Source organism: Xyrauchen texanus, chromosome 36, assembly GCF_025860055.1.
Source record: "Xyrauchen texanus isolate HMW12.3.18 chromosome 36, RBS_HiC_50CHRs, whole genome shotgun sequence".
Classification (NCBI taxonomy): domain Eukaryota; kingdom Metazoa; phylum Chordata; class Actinopteri; order Cypriniformes; family Catostomidae; genus Xyrauchen; species Xyrauchen texanus.
This window is the reverse complement of record NC_068311.1, coordinates 8,930,123-8,942,491: the sequence shown is the minus strand read 5'-3', so window position 1 is coordinate 8,942,491 and position 12,369 is coordinate 8,930,123. Positions and strand designations below refer to the sequence as shown.

The 12,369-nt window shown below is 38.6% G+C and overlaps 1 protein-coding gene across 1 annotated transcript in view; it reads right to left on the bottom strand.

Moving 5' to 3' along the window:
- crppa (CDP-L-ribitol pyrophosphorylase A) overlaps positions 1–12,369 on the bottom strand; it is a 63,013-nt gene that overhangs the window by 568 nt on the left and 50,076 nt on the right. The window lies entirely within an intron of this gene.

The following is a 12,369-nucleotide window of genomic DNA, read 5'->3' as shown; positions in this document are numbered from 1 at the left end:
TGATGGAACAGAAAGGAATGGGACAGATTTCAGGTGTCTCAAGACATGTTTTTTAACTTTAAGTTGACCTTTTAAGAGAGCTTTAAAATATGGAGAAGCGGGCGCAAGACGCTGAATAAACAGCGTAATGCACGGCAATGGTCAAAAATGTCAATTTAGAACATATTTGAAAAACAGCACAGACGGATGCTAGAACTGTCCTGTGTGAACATCATTTACAAATCTGTTCGTTGCAATAGAAGATAATGGTAAAGATATTCCAGAGATATTTGGTGCATTATCACTTTGTCTTAGTTAAAAATTTATTTTAAAGAAATGTTCCAGGTTCAACACAAATTAAGTTCAATTAACAGCATATGTGGCATAATGCTTATATCCACACACATACACACAAATAAAACAATTTAATTGACTGTGTGTAAAGTTATATCCAATATTTAAATTGCGTTGTCATGACAACAAAACCTTGGAATCCAGGTACTGGATATAACTTTACACAGATAAGATTAGTAAACCGCCCACTAAAATCATGTTAAAGGTGCACTAGTAACTTTTGTCTTTCTGTCATCTTGGAGTTACACTGACACTTAGTGGCTTGGATGCAGCATCATTTAAAATCAATAGATTTCAGTTGCAGATGCTATTGCAAAAAAATTTTATTCACAGTCAGCCATGATTATTTTAATCAATGAGTGAAAGTGTCAAATAACAGGATGGTTATTGAGATTAAGCATGTAGTATTTGGCTGGTATCATGTGATTCTAACATGGCAGCCCCCATGTGCCACCCTGTTATAAAAAAACTTGAAGTTACTGATATGAAAAGAGTCTTCTATTTAATGTGAGTGATCATGATTTCTTATTTATATTGCAAAATTACAATTCATGTCTTTAGGAGTTAAACTTTTTAACAAGAGGCAAAAATTACTGAGTGCACCTTTAAAATGGCTAATGTTTACTTCTTTTGGCTATACTTTTGACAAAATGTATATTTTAACATTAATGGACTGGCCCTTAATGAATATCCCTTTAAGTTTGGATGGGCCCACCGAGATAAAAATAATTATCAACATTTTAATAACTACAGTCTTGACCAACACAAAACATTTATTGTTTTAAACTTAAAAGTGTTCCATTTTGATAATGTATTAATAATTTTGCACATTATTGTAATCAGTAACACATCAAACAGATCAAATAGCCATGTGTAATATGCCGTTGGAAAGCTCTCAAAGAGTAGAATACAACCAGCTTGATTTGTTTTACTCACAGAAACAATATAGCAAGTAATAGCTAAGTTTACTCTTCTAATGATCTATGCATCTGATTACGTTGTTTGTCTGGGCTCATTTTAAAGATAATCACCTCCTCTAAGTAATTGTATGTGATATTTTGACATACATGTTACATGTAAACAGGTGTTGCTTATTTACAGTGTTTTTGCTTATAACTTCATGAAAAATAAAACTGAACATAAAATATCACATACAGAAGGTGATTAACTTTAAAAAGAGCCCAGACAAATAACGTAATCGGATGCATAGATCATTAGAAGATCCACATGAAGCACAATGTGCACACAGCACATAATGAGCTATCTGGCTAAAAACACGTTAGCTTTCCTGGTTTAGACTTCATCGGAAATTATGTAGTACGTTGTCCAACATCATGGAATGCTAAACCAATCGAATTAGGATTCAGATTGTTGCAACAAGAGGTGGAAGTCATTAAAATATGGGCAGAGAGGATCGTTCACTCTAATTACACATGGCCACCAGGAGATGGCACAAAGTACTTGACACAGTCTCAATGATAGCTCAAATGAAACAGAATGGAACTGAATGAGATCTCGTGCTTTTGAGATCTCGTGCATGCCTACATGCTTTTGAGAGAGAGCACACCTTTTGTAATAGTTGTGTAATTTGTTCATATGTAATATTATTATGTTTTAAATGTTTGGAGAGGCTTTTGGACACAAGGAGAAATTATTTTTTAAATGCAATAACATTTTATTGCTTTGTCAACACAAAATGTTACTCAGTTACAGGTGACATGATTGGTAACAAAAAAAAATAAACAATTTGGACCTACCTGGGATGCATAATGTCAAATTCGAAAAAAAGAATTAATTTTTTTGTTCTTTTTTTTTTTTTTTGTATTTCACTTTTTTAGGCTGAGAGTCGCAGAATTTATCATAGGCTAATCTAAATTGTTAAAAATAATATTTTTTTTTTTTTTTTTAATGATACCAAAAACTTGACCCTCCTTGTTTTTGTATTTTGTCTAGTTATAAGCCTGTAATTTTGGGTATGACACTGCAAAAGGAAATCTGACCAAAACACCATAAGAGCTTAAATATAAAAAAGGGACGAGTCAAAATAATTTTTTGTTTTGTGGTAATCAACATAATGCCACAAATGCTATTTATTGAGCTAAACTTGTACAGTATAAATCCGGAACATTCCCATTAAGGTCTGTCCACTACAGTTGCATCAAAGGGTTAAATATCAATTAAGCAGCTGTTATAAAATAAAGATATATATATAAAAAAAATAAACATGTCTCTGAAGCTTTGTATGAGCAAACAGTCATAACCACTGAAGAGACAGACGTTTCACCCATTTGCCTTATATAAGAATCAATATGATTGCTTGGTCTGTTATTGCCCTGGTCTCTGTATTTACACACATTAGTTTCACTCAAAGCCTATGAGAGTTAAACAAGCATGGTGGGAGAATGATGCGTAAGGTTTAAACTAAAGAGACAGATCCAGGTCCAGCCCCAAACCAGACCCTCTCCAGAGATTCATTACGGACAGAGAGCAAGAGGAGGAAACTTCCTGTATGACCCAACATCTGCCTGGCTGCTAAGAGAGACATAGAGAGAGAGATTGTAATGGTCATTGATTTTATTAAGTGCAGATTCTTTCCTATTATAACTTCCTCGTGATAGGTTTTTCCTTCCATCCTTCACAAATACAAGTGGCTGTATCATGGTTGGTACAGTGATGGCATCAATAGGTTCCACCATGGTTCTTTGATATACACCATGGTAAAGAAACTCAAAATGGTATTTACACAGAACTCGAAGGTACTTCAAAGTATACTATAGTACTAACACAATATGTGCGTAATTTCAGTAAGCAGAAACTTAACTTCACAGAGATGTCCCTCATAGTCAAGTTGTTTGGCTGATTTTAAAAATAATTCAAGATTTAGGGAACAATAGGGAGTTTTGTCAGACAGATGGGGTGTAAAATAACTTCTCACCGGAAATCAACGCGTAGGACGATCTCAAAGGGATGTGAATGTGCTTCATTAGAATTGCATTTTGAAACAAAGAAACAAGAGTTCCCTCTTTGGCTTTGGAAATTTGAACAGACATTTGCCAAGCATGTGTTAGTCCTCTTTCCACAGTAGAACAAAAGAAAATCAAAACTTGAGAATTCAAGACATTTTACAGAAAAAGCTGGGGATCACAAAGGGTGTGTAAAAACGATCACCCAAAAGTGAAAAGAAGCTATAAAAATGTCTGGCAACAAAATAGCTGTACATTTGAGCCCATAAGGACAGGTTGGGTTAATTTGTTGAGACATGGCCATAATAACATCTACCATCTTTTTGATTCCCAAAACACTTGGAAGAGAAAAAAGGTAAGAACTGGAAATTTACTTTAGGCATGGTTCGTCCAAAAATTCAAATTCTGTGATCATTTACCCACCCTCATATTGTTCCAAACCTGTATGACTTTTCTTCTTCTGTGAAACACAAAAGGAGATGTTAGGCAGAATGCTCATCTCAGTCACCATTTACTTGCATTGCATCTTTTTCCATGCCATAGGGATACTTAACCCAAGTTATATTTCAGTTCTGTATGTCCATACGATGCAAGAAAATAGGTACTTTGGATCAATTTTGAAGCTCCAAAAGCACATAAAGGCAGCATAAATGCAACCCACAACACTCCAGTGGTTTAATCCATATCTTCAGAAGCGATATGATAGGTATGAGTGAGATACAGATCAATATTTAAGTCGTTTTTTTATTATCAATCTCCACTTTCACTTTCACATTCTTCTTTTGTTTTTGGTGATTTGCATTCTCCATGCATTTCACCACCTACTGGCCAGGGAGGAGAATTTATGATAAAAACGGATTTAAATATTGACCTGTTTTTCACCCACACTTATATGTCTTCTGTAGATGTAACCACTGGAGTCTTATGGATTACTTTTATGCTGCGTTTATGTGCATTTTGGAGCTTCCACGTTTTGGTACCCATTCACTTTCATTGCGAGGACCGACAGAGCTGAAATATTCTTCTAAAAATCTTCATTTGTGTTGAGCAGAACAAAGTTCAAACACATCTGGGATGGCATGCGTGTGAGTAAATGAGAGAATGTTCATTTTTGAGAATTTTCAACTATTCCTTTAAAGTAAATGGTGACTAAGGCGAACATTCTGCCTAACATCTTTTGTGTTCCATGCAGGTTCGGAATAACATGAAGGTGAGTTAATGATGTCCTGAGAGAGTAACAAACTGTACTGACAGTCTCACAAATCAAGCAGTTGAATTATTTACTGTAACATGCACTCTCACACTTTCACATCAGTCACAGAGCACACAAAGGCAAAGTCAAATCCTGTTGCTGTGTAATCAAGACATCATTATCCTTCCATCTCCATAAATAAACACTGTTTAAAGAGATGGGCGGAAGAAGATAATGATCTGTGTCTTTGAGTGTGAGAGTGTGTATCGAAGTCTGCCAAGACACAAATGCCTCAGAAACACACGATGCTCCTGCCACACTTGTGGCAAATTGTGTAAATAATGTTGATGAAACGTCCAACTCTGCTATTTTTCTCTCTAAATGGGCTGTATCACATTTATCAGGCATGTTTATCTTTTGACTGCAAGAACTTCTTTTTGATTACTCAAGATGAAATGTGCTTATCACAGATTGAGCTATAGTTTAGCATTTATCAACTCACAAGAGTGCTTTCCCACTAAAAGTTAGCAGACCCGGATGTTGGTTAAAGTTATACTGGCAAAGATCTGCAAGTTTCCAATATTCTGAGCCATGGAGAGTTGTTTTTTTTTTTTTTTTAATTTGTGGTTGCTTCGGTTGGTTTGCAACTTTTTGAGAGAGGAAATTATGGGGCAAAGAGAGTGGGAATGAGATCAGGACCCGGTGCAGGCTAGATTCAAACCTTTGGTTTGGTATCTTTTCCCACCACAACTCAATGATAGGGCTGAGGGGTCACTGCTGGTAGATGTCATAAGTACACAATATGGACCCGAACAGCATCTTTGACAATTCAAAAGTAGCTTGCCTCTTACCTTTTTTTCTTGGAGTGGCAAATTTTTACTCAATTGATGGTTAGGTTTAGGGTTGGGGTTTTGGTTACAGCTAATAAAATATGCATTCTTGTTGACTATTACATAATTTACAATTAAAAATACAACTAGCCATTTGACACCACTCTGTGGACATTTCACCTGGAAACTGGATTTCACACATGCCTATACATTCAGCTTTGGCACACTGGGGGCAGTGATTTTAAAGCATTGTAAGCATAAAGTGATTTTCAGCAGCTGAACTTTTCGACCTACTGTCACCGAATTCACAGTGAGACCAGTTTGTATACTTCCCTACCTGCTACTTTTGACAACACAGCTCAGGATATTTTCTAATTAAGGGTTTGGGACTGTGCTTTCAAATGGGCGGGACTATGTAACAAATGTCCAATAATTTAAACAGTGATGTACATGATTGACAGCATATGAACTGTTGAGTGCAGTTCGGCAGCTCAGAAATATACACTGGTGAGCCAAAGAATTATGACCACATACAGGTAAAGTGAATAACAATGACCATCTCCTAACAAGGCCACATGTCAAGGTTTGGGTAGATTAGATGGTAAGCGAACAATCAGTACTTGTAGTCAATGTGATAAATGCAGGAGAAATGGGCAGGAGAAAAGACCTGAGCTGTTGTGTATGGGGCTGTGTAGACACAGACCCGTCAGAGTGCCCATGATGACCCCTGTCCACCACCGAAAGGGCCTACAATGGGCACGCGATGGAACTGGACTTTGGAGCAGTGGAAGAAGGTTGCCTGGTATGATGAGTCCCGTTTTAATTTACATACGTGGACGGCTGAAAGAGGCCATGTACATGTGTGCATTTACCTGTGGAATTGATGGCACCAGGATGCACTGTGGAAAGACAACAAGCCGGTAGAGTGTGATGCTCTGGGCAATGTTCTGCTGGGAATCCTGGAACCCTGGGTCCGGCCATTAATGTGGCTGTCAATTTAACATGTGCCACCTACCTAAACATCATTGCAGACCAGGTACACCCCTTCATGGCAATGGAAGTCCGTGATTGCAGAGGCCTCTTTCAGCAGGATACTCTGCACTTCACACATTATTCTGGAAAGGTGTTGCCATGACCTCCAAATTCCCCAAATCTCAATCCGATTGAGCATCTGTGGGATGTGCTGGACCAACAAGTCTGATCCATGGTGGCTCCACCTTGCAACTTACAGGACTTATAGGATCTGCTGCTAATTTCTTGGTGCCAGATACCACAGGACTCTTTAAGGGGTCTTGCAGAGTCCATGCCTCGGCGGGTCACGGCTGTTTTGGCGGCAAGCTGTTATTTGCAATCTGATGTAACACATTTATTTCAGCTTTCATAATTGGATATTTTGTCTATTTTGTTCAGGAAAAAAATAAAGATTTTGAGCTTAGTTAATTATTTACATTTAGAAATGTCACAGATTGAGTTGCCAGCCAAACAACTACCTTTGAGAACAATGGAAATGGACAGTGCTGGATAAGTCTATGATCCTCTATGAATTACTATGAACTCTATGAATTATCAGATTGTAAAAGAGCTTTGGATTGTAATGCAAGGTTACTTTTTTGTTTTTCTGCTCAACAAATTATAAATAATGTCTATATGCATGCAAGTTGTACACCCCATACCACCTGTTTCTCCCTTAAACTGACTCATTTTTAGTTGGAGCATGTGAGGTAAGCACTAGGCCACAGATGGAGCGCGCTGAAAAATTGTTGCAAAACGTTTGAGAAAAACTGTAAAAAAAAAAATAAAAAAAAATCCTCTGTTGAAAAGACATTCTCTCACAGTGCTGACAAAATGCTCATTAGATAATTCAGATCAGACCTTCAAAAATACAATGCACAATTCCCTCTACAGAAAGTTTCAGTTGAAGAAAAACAATGTCCTCTTCAGCTTGGACAATGTCCTTAAATGATGAAAACAAAAATTATTGGCTTTGACATTGCGGAGAGGGAGTGCAAGCTTCTGAGTTTGAGGCAGGAAAAGTGGCCGAGCATGTCCTGTGTTTTACGGTCAGTTTTTTTTTTTTCCTCAGAGCGTATGGATTTATTTTAGTTTCTCAATAGCAGGACATAAATCATTCCTGTCGTTCCCTCTCTTTCTTCTCCTTCCCTCGCTCTCAGAGGCACCCACTCAGATTATTGAGCCAAGTGGATTTTAAATGCAACATAATATTTTTTTGTATCTTTGATAATTAAGGTGCATTATTTTTGTAGGTCAAAAGTGTTTTTCTAAACGGCAGAGAATCAAGTGTATTTCTAAATGGCAGAGAATCAAGTGTTTTTCTAAATGGCAGAGAATCAAGTGTTTTTCTAAAATGGCAGAGAATCAAGTTTTTTTTCTAAAACAGGATAAATCATGCAGTCACATTTCTAAATTTGGTCAAGAGTTGAACTCTGATCCCTTGTACACAAAACCAAAAGTTTACCACTGGACTGAAATGTTCTACTCTTTAAGTGAAACTACTAAGACGTTAAAAAATTTATAAAAATGTATTTATTTATTGGTATTGGTATATTTTTGTATCATTTAAGCTTTCTTACTCTCCTTGTTTTCTATTTTATCTTCACTTTTCCAGAATGTCCCAATCATTCTAACTTGAAAGACTGACTCACTATGTAAAGGTTTGTTCATTCTACAGTTTTTCTATGTCATCAGACGTGGCTGTCCCCTTTAGGAAAGGTCCTGTTTTTTTCTCCGTGCGGAAGAATTAAACCTCTCAGACATTACCGCAATGCAGCTTGTGGTCCACAGATTTAGGGCGAGTGTTTTCCTGCTTTACCACAGCCTGTGGCCCTATGGGCCCCCGTCCTGCCCTCTAATTAGATTACCCAATGCTCCCAATTTCATCAGGCTCCGCTCTGGGCAGAACCTTACCTTTTGAGAGCTGTAATATGGGGTCTTAAAGACAGGAAATTACATAAATGGCTATCAGACTGGACTGTTACACCCAATGGCGTGCTAACAAAATCAGCTCTGTGAAGTCACAGGCCCTTGAAACGACCTGTGAATAGCTTGCTGAAATTGTGGTTTATGCTGTGCTGTGGCTAAACAGTATAAAGGGACATCATTGGCAGGTTTAGGCCAAAGAGACCAATTAGGAACAGCACCATTGGAGCAATTAAACGTGACCAGCAAAGGATGCTCATTTGTTTGGGAGTGGTTTTGGATCAAACTCTCTGGGTAAGTGAAAATGTTTCTGGGGGTTAAACAATCTATTTAACCATGCAATGTTATAGGCTTATCAGCTTTTAAAACACCAAGCAAAGATGCCAGACAACAGGTCAAAGACTTTCGTTGCTGTATGCGCAAGTTGAGCAAATGTCATATTTAGACTTCTATGGTTACTGCCACAGTAAGGTATCTACAAAGATATGAGAGCCTTCACATTGTTCCATTGATAGCAATAAGGTCAAACAATTCTGTCAATTCTGACATTCATTTTATTTCGTGTAACTTTAAAATTCCAGCAATTGATACACATTACCACCTCTAACAAAAAAAATCAATTTGCTTCAAAAATAAAATCAATGCCTTCACAATATGTGTGGTATCCTGAGGGTTCAAAGAAGGAGCATTCATCATCTCACAACTGGGCTATTTAATCTCAAGAGTAGGTTATCATCTTACACAGCACTTCTCTCACTCGAATGATGAAATAAAAGGCAATGTTCACATATGAAAAGAATAGCCCCTCTTGTGGTCATTACTGTGCATTGCAATTCTAGCATTTCATCTTACATATCAATATACCACAATATGGCTTTATACTGTATGTTAACAATAGTTAAAGGGATAGTTCACCCAAAAATCAAACATATCTCATCATTTACTCATTCTTATGCCATCCCAGTTGTGTATGACTTTATTTCCTCTGCAGAACACAAACAAAGATTTTAGAAGAATTTCTCGGATCTGTTGGCCCTAACAATGCATGTGAATGGTGACCAGACCTTTGAAGGTCCACAAATCACATACATGCCACATAAAAGTAATCCATAAAACACTCAATATCTTAGTGAGAAACAGATCAATATTTAAGTCTTTTTTACAATAAATCTCCACTTTCACTTTAAGACTGAAACATACTCTACGCAAGTGCAAGTACGCAGACTGTTATAGCTATGTAAACTTGATTTTGTGCGTTGTTGCATTCTAAAATGTGTCAACGCAAGTACGCTGCAGGCAGTATGTTATTAGTGTGAACTATCCGCTTCTCTTCAAGAAAAATACTGTTATGCCAGAGCAACAGTTTGATGAGAATATTGTTGAGCAAGAAAGGCAAAGTCAATATATTTATAGCAACTTATATGAATAATAACACATCCAGTTTAGTAAAGACTTTTGTAGTTACTCTATCGCCCCCTTGAGTACTAAGGATTGTTACCGTCACAATAATGAAAGAAGGCACGCTGGTATTTTGCTAATAAATCTAAATGCCTGTATCTGCGTATACGGAATTGTGTGAAGTATGTTTCTGGCCATTACATAAATTAGCTAACAAAAAACATACCACATTAGCATTTGTTCACGTTGTTTAATTTTAATTTCTACATACTGTATACTAATACATTTTTAATAAAACATGAACTATCAATGAACAATTGCATATTTATACATTTGCATTAACAAAGATTAATAAATTCTAATTAATCAAATCATTGTTCCTTGTTAGATCATGATATGTTATGCATTAAATAATATTAGCACATAAAAAAGTAATCAACAAACCCATCATGCCTGATAAATCTAATGGAAGCCCTTTGAAACATTATTAAACCATCGATTCCTCAAGCAGACTGTTACATTTGCCAGAATAGCAGTGAAGCTATTTAAGAATCATGTTGATTGAAAACAAAAAGTGTTTAATCTAACCTAAGCATCATTGTGTCATTCCACAAGTGTAAGCTTTCCAATGAGGAGGAAATGCTACTTAATTTTTGATGAAAGCCTTCATAGATATTAAACAGGCTTGGGAAACGACATAAGTGAGTGAAATATCAAACAAGGCCATAACAAACATGGTTAAGCCTGTGGCTTCACAAATTCATGAATTTACTGATTCACAAGAGAGCTGACTGAGGGTGTTTCTGATTTCACAGGATAAAGGTGGTGAATTTGAGTGATGTTCGGTCATTAATCATTTCTGCAGAACAGTAGGAGGCAATCAAACACAGACCACAAGGCACGTTCAAGAGAAAGGACATCCCTCAAGAATGTCTCCCTCCACATGTGCTCAACTCCCTCCAAATTTCCTTCATGCTTTTTATTAAGACACGTCAAGAAAAAGAAAGTGCCTTAGATGCCTAAAAATATAATGAAATATGTCAGATAAATGTTTGAGCTTGTATAAAATTCTCCATTTCACCACACAATGACAGAACAAAAAGGTAAGAGCCGTGGTGCACTTATAGAAAAATGAATGGGGAAAAATCACAGCACTTCCAAAGTCCTTCCAAAGAAAGTCCAACTATAATCTCCTGCTATAGAGTGTGACTGCTGTGTGTATTTCCCATTTCCTTTTTTGATTTGTAACTAGTAGCACCTAATAAACATGCAAATAATAATACTACTTTCTAGAGAAAATATTTTTCCTAAAAAATTGTGGCAACATATGTGGACAACAGGACTAAGTTGTGAAATGAATAAAAAAATACCAAGATATAGAAAGTTTTTTTTTTTATCAAATAGTTTATTATGTTTCCAGGAGTGTTGGTTATTCATGCTTTTGAGATGTAAGAAACATTACATCAGAAATTAGCATAATTAATTCTGATTCAAAGTAATGGCCTGCATGATCCAATCACTGCCAACCATATTCAAATAAAATTATATATTATACATTTGGAATCTGTGTACTGATTACCATTTGGTAATCAGTTTTCTCTCCCGGACGGGCGCTTGACCATGCCCCCGCTGCCACATACCCCCACTACCCGACTCAGGCCGGGGCGTCATCCGGCCTGCCTACCACTCCCCCCCCATTTCTGGAGAGAAAGTCAGCAGCAGCCATCTGCACCCCCGGTCTGTGGACCACCTTGAACTTAAAAGGCTGGAGGGCCAGATACCAACGGGTGATCCGGGCGTTAGTATCTTTCATGCGGTGGAGCCACTGCAGTGGGGCATGATCCTAGCAGAGGGTGAAGGCCCGCCCCAGCAGGTAGTATCGGAGGGTGAGGACCGCCCACTTGATGGCCAGACACTCCTTTTCTACGGCATCACACATCACACATCTCTTCACTTTCATGCAGGACCCATCTGCACAAACTCCCTCTAATACATTTCTAAAATTCGGCCAATCAGTACTCAAGATTAGCAGATGGGTGAGGCGGGAACTAACCGCTGCCTCCACACTATGTTTTCCTCCCCGGAATTTGATCGCCAAAGTCACCATGGGATACTTGTGAACATCCCCATGCACACACCTCACCCTCACCCGTTTAGCTGAGCCCAAAGCCCCGGGTTGAACCAAGCGTTGGTGGATGGTGGTCTGGTTACAGCCGGTATCCAACAATGCTTGGTATGTAACCCCCTGGATCCTTACCGGAATACGGTACGCTCCAGCCCGATCGGGGCAGCCTGCGGGACATCGGAGACCCGCACCACCGTCCCCACCTCTATCAGCGGACACTGATCCCGGAAGTGGTCCGGGTCTCCGCACCTCCAGCAGGCCGGCCCAGGAGCGCTCCACGGCCGCGACTCACGTGCACGGGCAGGCGCCTCCACACCTGAGGAGGAGAGCAGCGCCGGGCGGTGGCACTGGACCCACTCCGCCATTCTCCTGGGCAAGCACTGAACAAACTGCTCCAGTACCACCTGATCGACAAGTCCCTCGACGTCGCGGTCCCCCGCAAGTAGCCACCTCCGACAGGCATCACGGAGCCGCTGGGCGAACGCAAACGGGCAGTCGGACTTATCCAGTTTCGTAGCCCGGAAGAGCTGGCGATTTTCTTCCGGGCTCCGACCAACCCGTTTCCTCAGGTCTGCATAGGCCAGGAGGCTT